Source organism: Lissotriton helveticus, chromosome 3_1, assembly GCF_964261635.1.
Source record: "Lissotriton helveticus chromosome 3_1, aLisHel1.1, whole genome shotgun sequence".
Classification (NCBI taxonomy): domain Eukaryota; kingdom Metazoa; phylum Chordata; class Amphibia; order Caudata; family Salamandridae; genus Lissotriton; species Lissotriton helveticus.
The window spans coordinates 1,856,121,819-1,856,135,378 of record NC_136061.1 but is presented as its reverse complement, the minus strand read 5'-3'; the positions used below and the strand labels follow the sequence as shown (position 1 = coordinate 1,856,135,378).

General features: G+C 45.5%; 1 protein-coding gene across 5 annotated transcripts in view; it reads right to left on the bottom strand.

Annotated features, from left to right (window-relative positions):
- The window catches only part of SLC25A22 (solute carrier family 25 member 22), a 288,778-nt gene that overhangs the window by 142,244 nt on the left and 132,974 nt on the right, over positions 1-13,560 (bottom strand). The window lies entirely within an intron of this gene.

The following is a 13,560-nucleotide window of genomic DNA, read 5'->3' as shown; positions in this document are numbered from 1 at the left end:
AGCAGTGAGAGACTTAGTCAGGCTGTGATACCAACCCACCCTGGCCACTCTGATTCCAACCCATCCTGATCTCTCTGATTCCCATCAATCCTGATCTCTCCGATTCCCATCCATCGTGATCTCTCAGATTCCCATCCATCCTAATCTCTCTGATTCCCACCCATTTTGATCTCTCGGATTCCCACCCATCCTGATCTCTCTGATTCCCATCAATCCTGATCTCTCAGATTCCCATCCATCCTGATCTCTCAGATTCCCATCCATCCTGATTCTCTGTGATTTTTCCATCCTGATATCTGTGGTTCCCATCCATCCTGATCTCTCAGATTCCCATCCATCCTGATCTCTCAGATTCCCATCCATCCTGATAACTGTGATTCCCATCCATCCTGATCTCTGTGATTCCCATCCATCCTGACTTCTCTGATTCCCATCCATCCTGATATCTCTGATTGACATGAAACCTGACTTCTCATAATTCCAATCCATACTGATCTCTCTGCGAACCTGGTTCAGATTCGTGCTGTTTGTTACGTCCAAGGGTATTCCCAGATTACAAGTAACTGAAAAGCAGCCATTAACTTGTGTAACATTGAGAAGCAAGTGGTGAGCAGGTCATAAAGAATTAGGATTAGGCAAAAAGGATCTTTAATCTTGCGCGGGGTGGGGAACCAACCATTTGAAAATAAACGTTATATCTGACAGAGAGAAGTTCAATGAAAGTTAAGTAGAGCAAAAACTTAGTACCTAAAGAAATTTTGGATAGGAAAAGTATATCCCCAAAAGAAGGGACTAAGTGGTGCACATGAGAAATGGCTTGTGTCGTTGTGACCACTGTAGGGGAACATTGCTGAAACACCACTGGTACTAGGGCTTTCGTTTTTGCTGGGAGGAATGGGCTTGAGTAGTGTGAGGTATAGTTCCGCAGCACTGGAAACAAATTAGTCTCTCTTTGAGGAAAATGCTATGATGTTGCCTCAATATAGCAAACACAACAAGATGATGGACGGAGTGCTGAACCTTTTCAACCACTCACCCTTAGTTCTGTGCTCCCTACGCCACCAGATTCAAGCTAAACTGGCTGATGAGGGATGTTGCCCCGAAACCGGTCCCAGGATGCTTGTTTCTGGCCCAAGGAAGACCTGGCCTGGCAGTTCAGGCTGGACTGCTCCCATGGGGAACAGGGTCAAGACTTATTTGCATATGGCTGGGTCTAAAGTGGAATGGTGTGACATGCAAAAAAATGATGACTTTAATCCAGATCTGTGCCTGGGGGTGAATGTTTGATTAATTCAGCATTCCGTTCAGTCCAGTCCCTGTCTCCCTCCAACTCGGACAGGTCACGCTAATTCCTAAAAACCCTAAGGCTGACCCCAACTACCCTAATAACCTCCGCCCCATCTCAAACCTCCCCATTCTTTCAAAAGCCCTTGAAAAATGTGTTCTTCTTCAATTGGATAAACACATGGACACTTACAACCTACTCGACCCTCTACAATCTGGCTTTCGTAAAGGCTGGAGCAATGAAACTGCATTTCTAAATATAGTTGATGACATCCACCAACCCCTGGATAATGGTGAGACCTGCCTACTCATTCTCCTAGACTTCTCTGCAGCATTTAATACAGTTAACCATTTAACCTTACTCAATACACTTAAACTTCATTTGGGTCTTAATGGCACTGTCCTCAACTGGTTCACCTCCTATTTCACACACAGAACCCAGCAAATCAAAATCCAAAACTGACTCTCAAGTCCCACTCGTGTCTCCCTTGGTGTCCCCCAAGGATCTATCCTCTCTTCTGCTCTATTCAACTTATTTATGGAACCGCCTACCCTCATACTTAAACAAGCCGGTATTAAATACCACCTGCATGCCAACGATACCCAACTGTACTATAAAATAAAATCCCATTTAGATGTCCTACACTTTAACACTGTCCTGGCTAATATACAAACCTGGTTCTACTCAAATCATCTCAAACTCAACCCACACAAAACTGAAATCATTTTTTTCTCTCCTTATCCGAATCAGTAAAATCCCTTGGCATTACCATTGACAGTAAGTTAACGCTCAATTCCCACATAAAAAACTCGGGAAAAGGAGCACTTTTCACGCTCCAACATCTAAAAAAAAAAACCCTTTTATTCCACTAGAAGATTTCAAATCTGTTGTCCAATCTCTAGTCTTCTCGAAAACTGACTATGGCAACACCCTACTCTCTGGATCTCCCAATGTCCACCTTGCCCCCCTCAAATCAGTTCTCAATCTAGCGGCCAGCCTTACAACTGACTGCAAACGCTCTGACCACATCTCGCCTGCTCTTAAGACCCTTAAATTGTTTCCCTATCGAAGGCAGATCCTCCTATAAAATAGACTGCATTATGTACAAAGCCCTTCATCAAAATACCCCGCTCTACCTCTCAAACAAACTCAATAAAGCGGGCAGTGCGCGACTGATGAGAAGCACCAACTCTCTCCTCCTCGTCCCCCCTCTGCTAAAAAAGAAAGCTGCGCAATCTTGCTGCTTCTCTGGTAAGGCTCCCAGCATCTGGAATACCCTCCCTGAAGATCTAAGACTTAACCCCTTCGATGCTCATGACGAGCTGGGCTCGTCATGAGGTAGCCTCCTCGCACGCTCATGACGAGCCCAGCTCGTCATGTAAAGTGCGCTTTCGCAAAATCCAGCGTACGGGGGGGAATCATGCCGCACGCATGCGGTTAAGCCTTCATATGTCAGTTTCAAAAAAGACCTTAAAATCCACCTGCTCAACAAATATTGGGGTCCGTAATCCTTCCATTACCATACCTGTTATGCTCTCCCTCCCTTCTTGAAACCCCGTCTTCCCCCTCCTGTGTCGACCCCACCTATTCACCCCCTTCACTACTCATCTTCACCTTTTCTTCCACCCTACCACCTCTTTCCGAACACTTCCCCTCCCCCCCTTTCTCTCACTCGCACAACCCTTCCTTATTCACAAAAAATGAGTCTACTTCCTTTATACTGTGTAATAATTTGTAATTACTCTGTTCATGTGTTGTTTTGTAAATTGCTACTTCTTTGCATTTTTTATTAAGTGAAGCTATATTACTCAATGTGGTTCTCAAAGTCCGTAATGTCTGAATGCTTCTTTTGGACACCACAGTTTTGTATTCCATGTACTATTGTCATTCCAAGTAAAGCTCACAGATATCCCCATGTGGAGCCAGGGCTAAATAAAACCTTTTGAATAAATAAATAAATAAATAAATAAATCTGTTCTGTTTGCATTTGTTTCCCTAAGTGGGAAGGGTATGCCTAGACGTGGGTCCAGTGCTCACTATGATACCAGATTCAAGCTAGCCTGGCTGATAAAGAGTGTTACCCCGAAACTGGTCCTAGGATGCTTGTTTCTGGTCCAGGGAAGACCTGCCGTGGCAGTTTGGGCTGGACTGTTCCCATGGGGAACAAGGTCAAAACTGATTTGCATATGGCTGGGTTTAAACTGGAATGGCGTGGTGTGCAAAAAAAGATGGATTTAACCCAGATCTGTGACTGGGGGTGAATGTTTGATTGATTCAGCATTCCGCCCATCATCTGTTCTTTTTGCATTTGTCGCCCTAAGTAGGAAGTGAATGCCCAGACTTGGGTCCCGTGCTCGCTACACCACTAGATTCAAGATAGCCTGGCTGATGAGGTGTTTTACCCCAAAACCGGTCCCAGGATGCTTGGTTCTGGTCTAGGGAAAACCTGGCCTGGCAGTTAAGGCCAGACTGTTCCCATGGGTAACAGGGCCAAGACTGATTTGCATATGGCTGGGTATAAACTGGAATGGCGTGGCATGCAAAAAAAACGATGGATTAACCCAGATCTGTGACTGTGGGTGAATGTTTGATTAATTCAGCATTCGTCCATCATCTGTTCTTTTTGCCTTAATCAATTTGATAGCATGGTGGGGGGCAAGGGGCAGTTAGTTAAAGTTTGGTGGAGTAGGAGTACTGCATAAATCAGCAGTGCCTCTGTCCTGTCAAACTCGAGGTTCCTCCACTTTGAGAGGGATGTGCTGGGCTTTGGACAGGAAAGCCTCAGCTGCCTGCACCTTCCAAAACTGCCCTAACATCCTATCTGCCATAGGGCCATCAGGTCATATTGAAGGTCACCCATACCCGAACCAACAAATAAGAGGGGGAGTGGGGAATATGAGGAATTAGAAGCGAACCTTCAGAGCCCTATCTATGGAAGACTAGAGAAGATATGGGGAAATGTCGGTAAAGAGCAGGGTGAGCTAATCTGTAGCATCTGCAACAAGAATTGGAAAAGGCAACAGGTCTTGCCTATGCGAGATCTATTGTCTTTGTCAATGTGTTTTTAAACCATGTTGTTCAGCACGCTGTGCAGCATGGTTGAAAGAAAAAAAAGCACAATGATGCGGTCAATGCTAGTTATGTAATTTCGCTTTTTTTTTTTACTTTTAACCATGTTGCACAACAGATGCACTGCTTTAGAACATGGCTTAACAAACACTGGCAAAGATAATAGATCTTGCAGGGGTAAGACCGAGGGACTTTGCCAATGCTTTAAAAAAAAGCTACATTACACAAAGATTTATTTGGGAACACCCATAAATGTAGCAAGATGTTGCACGTTTACCTTCATGCTTTTTTCCTAAGTGCACACAGTTGTGAAATCCTGTCTTCCGGGAGAAAGATTGAAAAACACACAGGGCACACCCAATCCCAGTGAACACACTGCTCTACATACCTGCAGTGCTCCCTGCTTCATGACCAAAGTACTCAATCACAAAAAAGCACATTCCATAATTTAGGAAATAATTTCCTTCACTCCACCACAAGGAGCTTAGGTTTTTACACCCAAATCCCATCGATTGATGCATCCAAATCGATGGGATTTGGGTAGGTTCAAGCAAGAACGGGTAAGCAACAAAGACAAGGAAGCAACGACGACAGGGGAAGCAAGAACAAAAACGTATCTAAATTTGAGCAGCGGAAAGACACTAATCACACAATTAATCAGTACTTGGTCCATGCTTCTTCCAAAGGATAACCACATGAAGAAGAAAGTAAAACCAGCATGTGCTGACCAATCAGAAGCAAGGAAATGAGTGATGATGAAACCAAAAATGTTAAGAAATAGTGGGTTCCAGGACCTTTTTTGTTTTTTTTAAAAACATAAGGTCTTGCTAGCGACAGTGCACGCGCTGTCGCAGGCGAGCCCTATAAAAAAAGTCAAGGGTTGCCAACTTTTGCTATCTTGGAATATTTCCAGAGGTGCATTTTTGTGCGATACCCCAAGAATGGGATTTTTATTTCTTAATAAACAACACAGTCAATACAAATAAAGTAATGATTTGTTATCACCATTTTGGAGAGAAGAACTGCGTAAAACTCAAGCAGCCACAACAAAGAACTAAAGTGAATGGAAGTAGGAGTCTTCATCTAGTAATACTCAATGCCCTAATGTGGTAGGGGGTTGTTTGAGGATTCCTAGCTAGCAGGGCTCAGAATACTTTCATCTTCTAATGCCGATAAATGCTGATTGATCGCAATGCTAAGGGTCAGCAGGCAAAATGCTGAGGATTGAGCAACTCTACCCCGAGACATTGCTGCCAACCTTAATGTGGTTGGGGTAATCTCAGTTTTCCTGGCTGGCATGGCTTGGCATACTTGCATCTTCTAATTACTCCACTATACACACTGTATCTATCACACACACCACCAGGCACCTCAGTGTCATCATACACGACATGGAAACAATTCCCACATAGAGTTTTATATTGCGCAATCTAGACTCGAAGATATTGGGTATCAGAGCGCTTTACATTGCACCAGTTTTGCTACATAACGACACATTCATTTTTGTTAGGCACGGGGAGATTAAGTGATTTGCCCAGAATCACAAGATGTTGAGTGTCGTTGCCGAGACTCAAACCCGGTTCCCCAGCTTCTACGTCGACCGATTTAGCCGCAAGGCTACATCCTCTCCCCTAAAACGACTTCAAAAGAAAACAGCACCCTTCCAACCACGCATCATACACAGTGTTGCTTGCTATCTCTGGGGGTAAGCGCCTCAGCGCCCTACAAATGCCACAATACAATACAATGAAACCAGAACATGCAGCAAAGCACTCCACACCACAATCACTGGCGTAGCTCAGGGGGGGGTGGGAGGGGGGGGGGGGCGATCATTTTTCAGGCGGCCGTGGTCGCGCAGCACTGGAGGCCTGTTGCGCCGCGGCGGCCTTTCTAATTTATTTGGGATTCTTGGGAACAAAAAGGCACAGTGTCCCAAATAAATTATTAAGGTGGCCGCGGCCGCAACGGGCCTCCAGTGCCGCGGCCACCGCCCGCGTTTGCACTATGCCTGCCTGCTGCAGTTAAAACTTAAAAGCAGGTCAGGAGTGTGCAGGCTGCATCGCGGGCGCGGCCTAAGTCCCGCCGCCGCGTTAGTGACGTCCTTGTCCGTCCTCCGGCTCCGACCATTGTGGTTGTTGCTCCCCCTCTCCCCCCGGCCCAGCCTCGCTCAGAGTCCTCCAGGGCCGTCAATCGTGCGCGGCTCGTGGGACTGTGTTCCAGGGCTTCTCGGCTGCAGCGGCCATCCCGGTGCCAAACCCGGAGCCGGACATCCAGTACAACAAGGTGAGGCTGAGTTCTACGTCCAGAGCCCCCAGTGGGCGCTGCCAGGGGCCTCTTGACGGCGCCCAAGTATGTGGCAACCTTCGTCGGAGATGTAGGAGCAGGGGTGTGATGCAGCTGACCACCCCGTGCAGAATGTCAGGAGGGGCCCATATTCTCCAGTAGTTCACAGATATTCATTCATTGGCCTGGGGTTGAATAGGGACCCCACTCAAGGGTTGTGAGGCCCCTGTATGTTCGCCCCCAGGTGATGTTATTATGCTGTTAATGCAGGGTACTGGAACCAGTGTGCGGGGGTTCTTGACGCTGTCCATGTGCAGCCCACAGCTGTGTGGGGTCGCCTTAAAGTGCTTCAAGGTCTTCTCTGCGCTGTTTAGGGAGCTCTCGGTTGCAGTCTCAATTACTAAAGTTGCTTCCTCTAAGAATGCATATTGTCAGTGCACCCCTTGGTGCTGTCCTGCCCAGCACTGTAACAATCAGAACACCCCATTCACTGTTCCCGCTGCCAAACTGCCATTGGAGAGCATTGCACACAGAGAATGACACCGTTCTCTTTATTTCCAGTATTGCAGGGTCACCAGCTTTATTCCACCTGTTTCAGGTGATACATTCAGAGCTTGAAATGCTGCGTTTTCTTCAATCCATTTATTGCCCGCGCATTTTAGGCTTGACGCTCGTTTAAAAAGCTATTTCCTTTACAAAGAATGTCTCTGGCTGTACAATCTTGTTCACTGACTTTTTTCATAACTGTGTTTTATTGACTCTCGACAACTGTGGCATACTAGTGCTTAAGGCCTTACCTGCTCCATAATCCTAGACAAGTGATCCAAGGAAGCTAGGACTCGCCAGTGTATGCATATCAATAAACTTACATGCATATATTAAGTTTTCCCATTCATCATAATTATCTAATTAATCGATTGTCAGTTAGAAATGATGCCACTGTCTAAAGGCAACGTTGGGAAAACTGTAAAAATGAATACATTCTGAGGTAGAAATACCACCACAGAGGCTGAAGAAGGGCTATTAAGCAGCCGAGACAGGTGGGGGGTGATTATGAGATTTATTTGCGAACTTGTTGCAGTAAACAAGCTAAAAGCTGATGCAAATCATTTGAATCATTCTACAAAAAAGATGTGAATAAAAGGTTTTGCTTTTGACAGTTAATGGGCTATTGGGCTGTGCGGTGGGATTTATTTCAAGTGCTCACCGTCCTTTTTCCCCTGCACCCCCCCAAAGGGGCGGCAATCTGAGGGATAGCCCTGGGCGCCACAAACTCTATCTACGCCTCTGACCACAACCTTTCCATCGTCCATGAAGGGGGAGAGTTTTGCACTTGGTCAGCTCCCTGTAGGGTGTAACTGACATTTGTACAGAACCCACTTTCTTGTCACAAAAAAGTTTTCCACATCAACAGGAGTCTAGCTGGCAAGCACATGCCTACATCAACGAAATTACCACACTGTTTTAAAGACATAATGCTCACGGCTACTTTTACAGAGTAAGTGTTAAGACAATTGGATGTTAGTGCTAGGTGTTGCAGCCACCTTGCATATGAGAGTGGAGACTTGCTTTTATCTGCAAGCCCAGGTTAGACATTGTTTTAAAGCATTGAGCTTTTAAAAAACGTTTTTCTGCTTTAGTCTTTTAAAGGCAGCTGCAGTTGTTTTTGGGAGGTGGGACTTGGTAAAAGTCACAGACGAAATGTTTTAAAGCATTGAGCTTTTAAAAAACTTTTTTCTGCTTTAGTCTTTTAAAGGCAGCTGCAGTTGTTTTTGGGAGGTGGGACTTGGTAAAAGTCACAGACGAAATACGTGTCAGCTATATGTGATGACAAAAGTGAAGAGGGATCTTATAAACTGCTTGCACTTACTGTAGTCACAACTACTGTCAGACTAAGAACATAATGGTCATATCTATGTACTATGTCTGCTTAATACGGCACGTGAAGTGAAATATTTCATAACTACACAATTGACTATTGGAATTATTCACAATACAAAACAGACCACTTGTATGATCAATCTAAACTAGATATTACGTTTTTGTACTGTAAAACATTCATATTGTGCCCCCGACACAACCATTTAGAAGTAAAACCCTTAAGTCATGGGTGAACGGGGGTGCTTCTCGACAGTGGGCAGTCACGCCAGGACGGACTTAATACCCAGAAAAACGAGGCACCCGGAAGTAAAGGATTCATTATACACGTTCAGGGCATCAGAATAGCTTATGTCAAAATCCAGCATTAACTGTGACAGAATTGCATGCAAGCGAACTAGACAGTGTCTAATAAAAAGCTATGGCATGGCCCGATTTACCCACTTTACAGAAGATAGTCTTGTGGTTACAACTTGACACCATAAAGAAGGGTGCCAAGCAAAACTAAGGCCAGACAGGAAGTCAACCAGAGCGCGCTTTGAAAACAGAGGGAATTAAAAAAAATATTTTTTTTTTACATAACTTAACATAATTTACATAAACGAAAAATAGAGGTAACGGGCCTTCTTGGAATTATAAGGATTAAAGGCCTTGTTTAAGCTAAGGGGACAACTCTGAAGAAAGGATGCTGCGGCGCTGCTGGCGGAATCGTGGACATTTCTGTTATGAATCAGCATGTTACACGTGATCCTTCAGTGTGGATGGCTGTGGTTGATTAAGAGGCTGGCTATATTTAGCCGGAAATAAAACGTGTCATAGTACAGATTGACTGCTTGAAGTCAGCCAGATAAAATGGCGATTGTTTCACCCTCGACATTCCTTCTTCGATGATGAAGAGATTAGAGGGCACTGTGTCTGTGCGTGCCAGGCATTGAGAGACAAGGCGACGGGCAGCTGCTGCCAGGCATGCGGCCAACAGGCTCTGCTCAAGCACCGGTTCCCTCGCCTGCCAAGTCGGCCGAAAGCAAACAGAGATAGCCAGTCCCGTTTAAAACGTCAGATATTAAGAAGGTCAACCAGGGGCAAACCCTGCCCTCTGGTAGAACTCTCCAATTGAGCCGCATGTCCATGCCAACGGCATGTGTGTAATGACTGTGGCAGAGTGAGTCACATGCCAGATATTTACCTACCCTACCCTGTCACATGGCCCATGGGGACATTGTCCTTTTCTCCAAGTTAGCACGAGCACGCTGCAGATTGCCCGCTGCTTTGCGCACGTTACTACAAGACTTTATTTTTGCAACTGTCTCTACTGCCATTTCCCATCCCTGTGTTCACACTCTGCAGGTTCCTGGGATTTTGTCTAAACATTGCGAGCAAGGTCGAACAACAATGCCCCTTGTTATTTTGTTCTGGCTAGGCCTTAGCACCTAGACAAAACATACCGATGCAGCTGTTGTTTGGGACATCGTACTTTGGTCTTATCGGAATACACAAATAAGTAGCACACACTTGGAGAGGGACCTTTCCAGGGAGAAGAGCGAGATAGCAACTATGATATACATTTTCCATCTATAAGCTAAGGTATGGGGTCTGCAGACAAAGCCCAGAAATCTTCTAATATATAATAATAACATTTCTATGCAAGGGGAGGGAGGTTAGGCTATACTGTATTTTCATGATGACATATAGACCAACTGCTATACTGACCATATTTGTATTATGCATTTTTCTGCTTGTTGTGGTCTGTATACTGCATATTAGGGCACGTTAGTTAAAATAAACATTTTAAAGATGTTTGTGTCTCTGTCAGATTTTATTGTGGACAAGTACAGGAGTGCGAGCAAAAGGGTGTGTCTTGCAACCGTGATTCCTGAGAGATTCTGGAGTGAATGAAGGATTTGTAGAGCGCTGGAATCACCTCCAAGTTATCGATGGAGGAACAAAGGTGGGAGCAGGCAATCAGTTGCTAAAAAGTGTCTGGATGGGGAGGGTAGAGTAGGGTCCTCGGTATGTAACACACTACCGACTGCTTGAACTACATGAAGAGTTAAAGACAAAAAGGAAGGTGCACTAAACAAATCAAGAGGATGTCGAGTCTTGGGAAATTCTTCTTTATTTTTCAATTTCTTTTGAGAACAACAGCGGCACACAGCCAACGTGTTTCGTTCCCCCGTGCCTGGGAACTTCGTCAGGGCTAGAAAATTCGTAATAATCGGGACTCTCCAGATCCACCCGAGCGCAGTGTATAACCGTAATAGAGTACCGGAAGCGACCGTCACACCAGAGGAACTATTACAATCCTTTAGTTAAGTCATTCTTAAGGGACCCAATACTTGGATGCAGATATAAATTAATAAGCATAGAGGTGCGGAAGGAACCACAGGAGTGCAATGTCTTCCTCAAAAGTTCCCCTCAGAGCAGCAGTAGCATAGGATAATTGTGGAAATCAGTAGAGAAAAAGTCCCCATGTCCGCCCGCCACTTTTGCCGTTCGGCTTCGTATCACGGAAGATCGGACTGGCTGCTGCAAGAGGAGCTTCTTTTTACTTAATTCATGACTGTCTCGTGTTACTGCTGCTCTGAGACTCACCTTTACATGGGGACCTTTTTTTTACTGATTTCCACAATTATCCTATGCTACTGCTGCTCTGAGGGGAACTTTTGAGGAAGACATTGCACTCCTGTGGTTCCTTCCGCACCTCTATGCTAATTAATTTATATCTGCCTCCAAGTATTGGGTCCCTTAAGAATGACTTAACTTAGGATTGTGATGGTTCCTCTGGTGTGACGGTCGCTTCCGGTACTCTATTACGGTTATACACTGCGCTCGGGTGGATCTGGAGAGTCCCGATTATTACGAATTTTCTAGCCCTGACGAAGATCCCAGGCACGGGGGAACGAAACGCGTTGGCTGTGTGCCGCTGTTGTTATCAAAAGAAATTGAAAAATAAAGAAGAATTTCCCAAAACTCGACATCCTCTTGATTTGTTTAGAGCACCTTCCTTTTTGTCTTTAACTCTTCTTGTTAAATTGCACATCTTGGCAGCTGGTGCTGGAAGTAGTTGCACTCAAAAATCTATATTTTTAAACTAAGAAAGGGATTGTGCTTGACCTCGGTTTGCTGCTGTGTTCTTTGTTCTGGTTGATGCTTGAACTTCATGCAGTCAACTCAGGAACTAGATTCTCTATAGCCATTGCTACAATTTTACACATTTATGTCTCAAGCACACACATATGTGTTCAAACAAAAGAGCTTTCAAGTAGCACTGGTAATGCGAAGACAGAAAAAGCAAAAGAAATGATGTGTATAATATGTGTATTAATTTCAGCTGCTTGAAACTACTCCTGGCCACATTTCATTCCACTTTTGTTTTTGCTCAGAGTGCCACTGCAGAGATGAATTTCATGCAAATCGGCGTTGGCCCTGCCCTTAAGAAATATTTCAGCCTATACTGTCTGGTCAAGCCCCCTCTGAGCAGGAACAAAAGTAACCCCAAAATGCTTTACTCCTTGCTGGAACTCACCAGTGAAGCGCAGGTTCTCGAGTTTACGTTACAGCTGGCTTGGGGTCCAAGTCTGGGAATACCTATCACACTCAGGGCTTCCCACTGAGAAACACTAACAAGCATTGGCAAAGCAAACAGGTCATGCCTATGCAAGAGCTATTGGCTTTGCCAATGTGTTTTAGCCGTGTTATACACAAGCATGGCTGCTGTTCAGCATGGCTGAAAGTTAGTGGCATAGAGGAGAGTGGCATTGAGTGGAGTAGAGTGGTGTGTGTAGACTGTTGTGGAATGGCTTAGAGTGGAGGGTTGTAGGGTGTCGTAGAGTGGAAAAGAGTGTCGCAGAGTGGAGAGGTGTGGCGAGGAGTGGAGCACAGAGTTGTAGAATAGAGTGCCATGGAGTAGAGTGGAGTAAAGTGGAGTGTTGTGTTGTGGGGAAGGGAAGGGTGGAGTAGAGTGCATGAGTGTAGAGTGGAAGGGCGTAGAGTGGCGTAGGCTGGAGTAGTGTAGTAGTGTCGCAGAGTGGAGTGTCAGAGTGTAAAGTTGTAGGGTGGTGGGTTGTAGCGTGTTAAATCAGTGGAATAGAGGGGTGTAGAGTGGCATAGAGTGGAGTGGTGTGGAGTAGAGTGGCGAGGAGTAGAGTGGAGTAGAGTGATGCACAGTGGAGTAGAGAGCCGTAGAGTGGAGAAGCATAAAGTGAAGGGGCACTGAGTGTCGTACAGTGTTGTGGCATAGAGTAGAGTGTCGTACAGTGGACTGTCGTAGAGTGGAGAGATATAAAGTATCGTGGAGGGCCATAGCGTGCATGGGCATAGCATGGAAGGGTGTAGAGTGAAGTGTCGTGGAGTAGAGTGTAGTAGCAAAGAGTGGAGTAGAGTGTTGTAGAGGGGCGTGGTGTAGAGTAAAGTTGAGTGGTATAGATTGGCATGTCAGTCATGAGTCAGAGTGGCAGGGTGTAGAGTGGCAGGGCGTAGAGTGGAGGGGCGTAGAGTGAAGTAGAGTCATACAGTGATGTGACATAGACCGGGGTAGAGTGGCATACAATGAAGTAGATTGTCAGGGTGGAATGATGTAGATTGGATGGGTGTAGAGTGGAGGGGAGCAGAGTGGAGAAAAGTGTCAGAGTGGAGTAGCACAGAGCGGAGTGCCGTAGAGTGAAGTAGAGTAGAGGGTTGCAGAGTAGAGGATAACAGATAGAGGGTCAGAGTGGGGTGGCGTAGAGTGGAGGGGGGAGTTGAATGGAGGGGTGCAGAGTAGAGGGGCATAGATTGCGTAGAGTGGTGTACAGTGTGATGGAGTGGCATAGAGTGGAGTGTTAAAGTGGAGTGGAGTAAAGTGTCAAGAGTGGAATGGTGCAGCATGAATGTCAGAGTGGGGTGATGTAGCATGAAGTGTCAGAGTGGAGTGGTGTAGAGAGTCGTAGAGTGCAGTGTTGTAGAGTGTAGACTGGAGTGTCATAGGAGAGTGAAGTTGAAAGTCGTAAAGTGAAGTGGCGTAGAGTGTTGTAGAGTGGACTAGAGTGAAGTAGATTAGTGTGTCA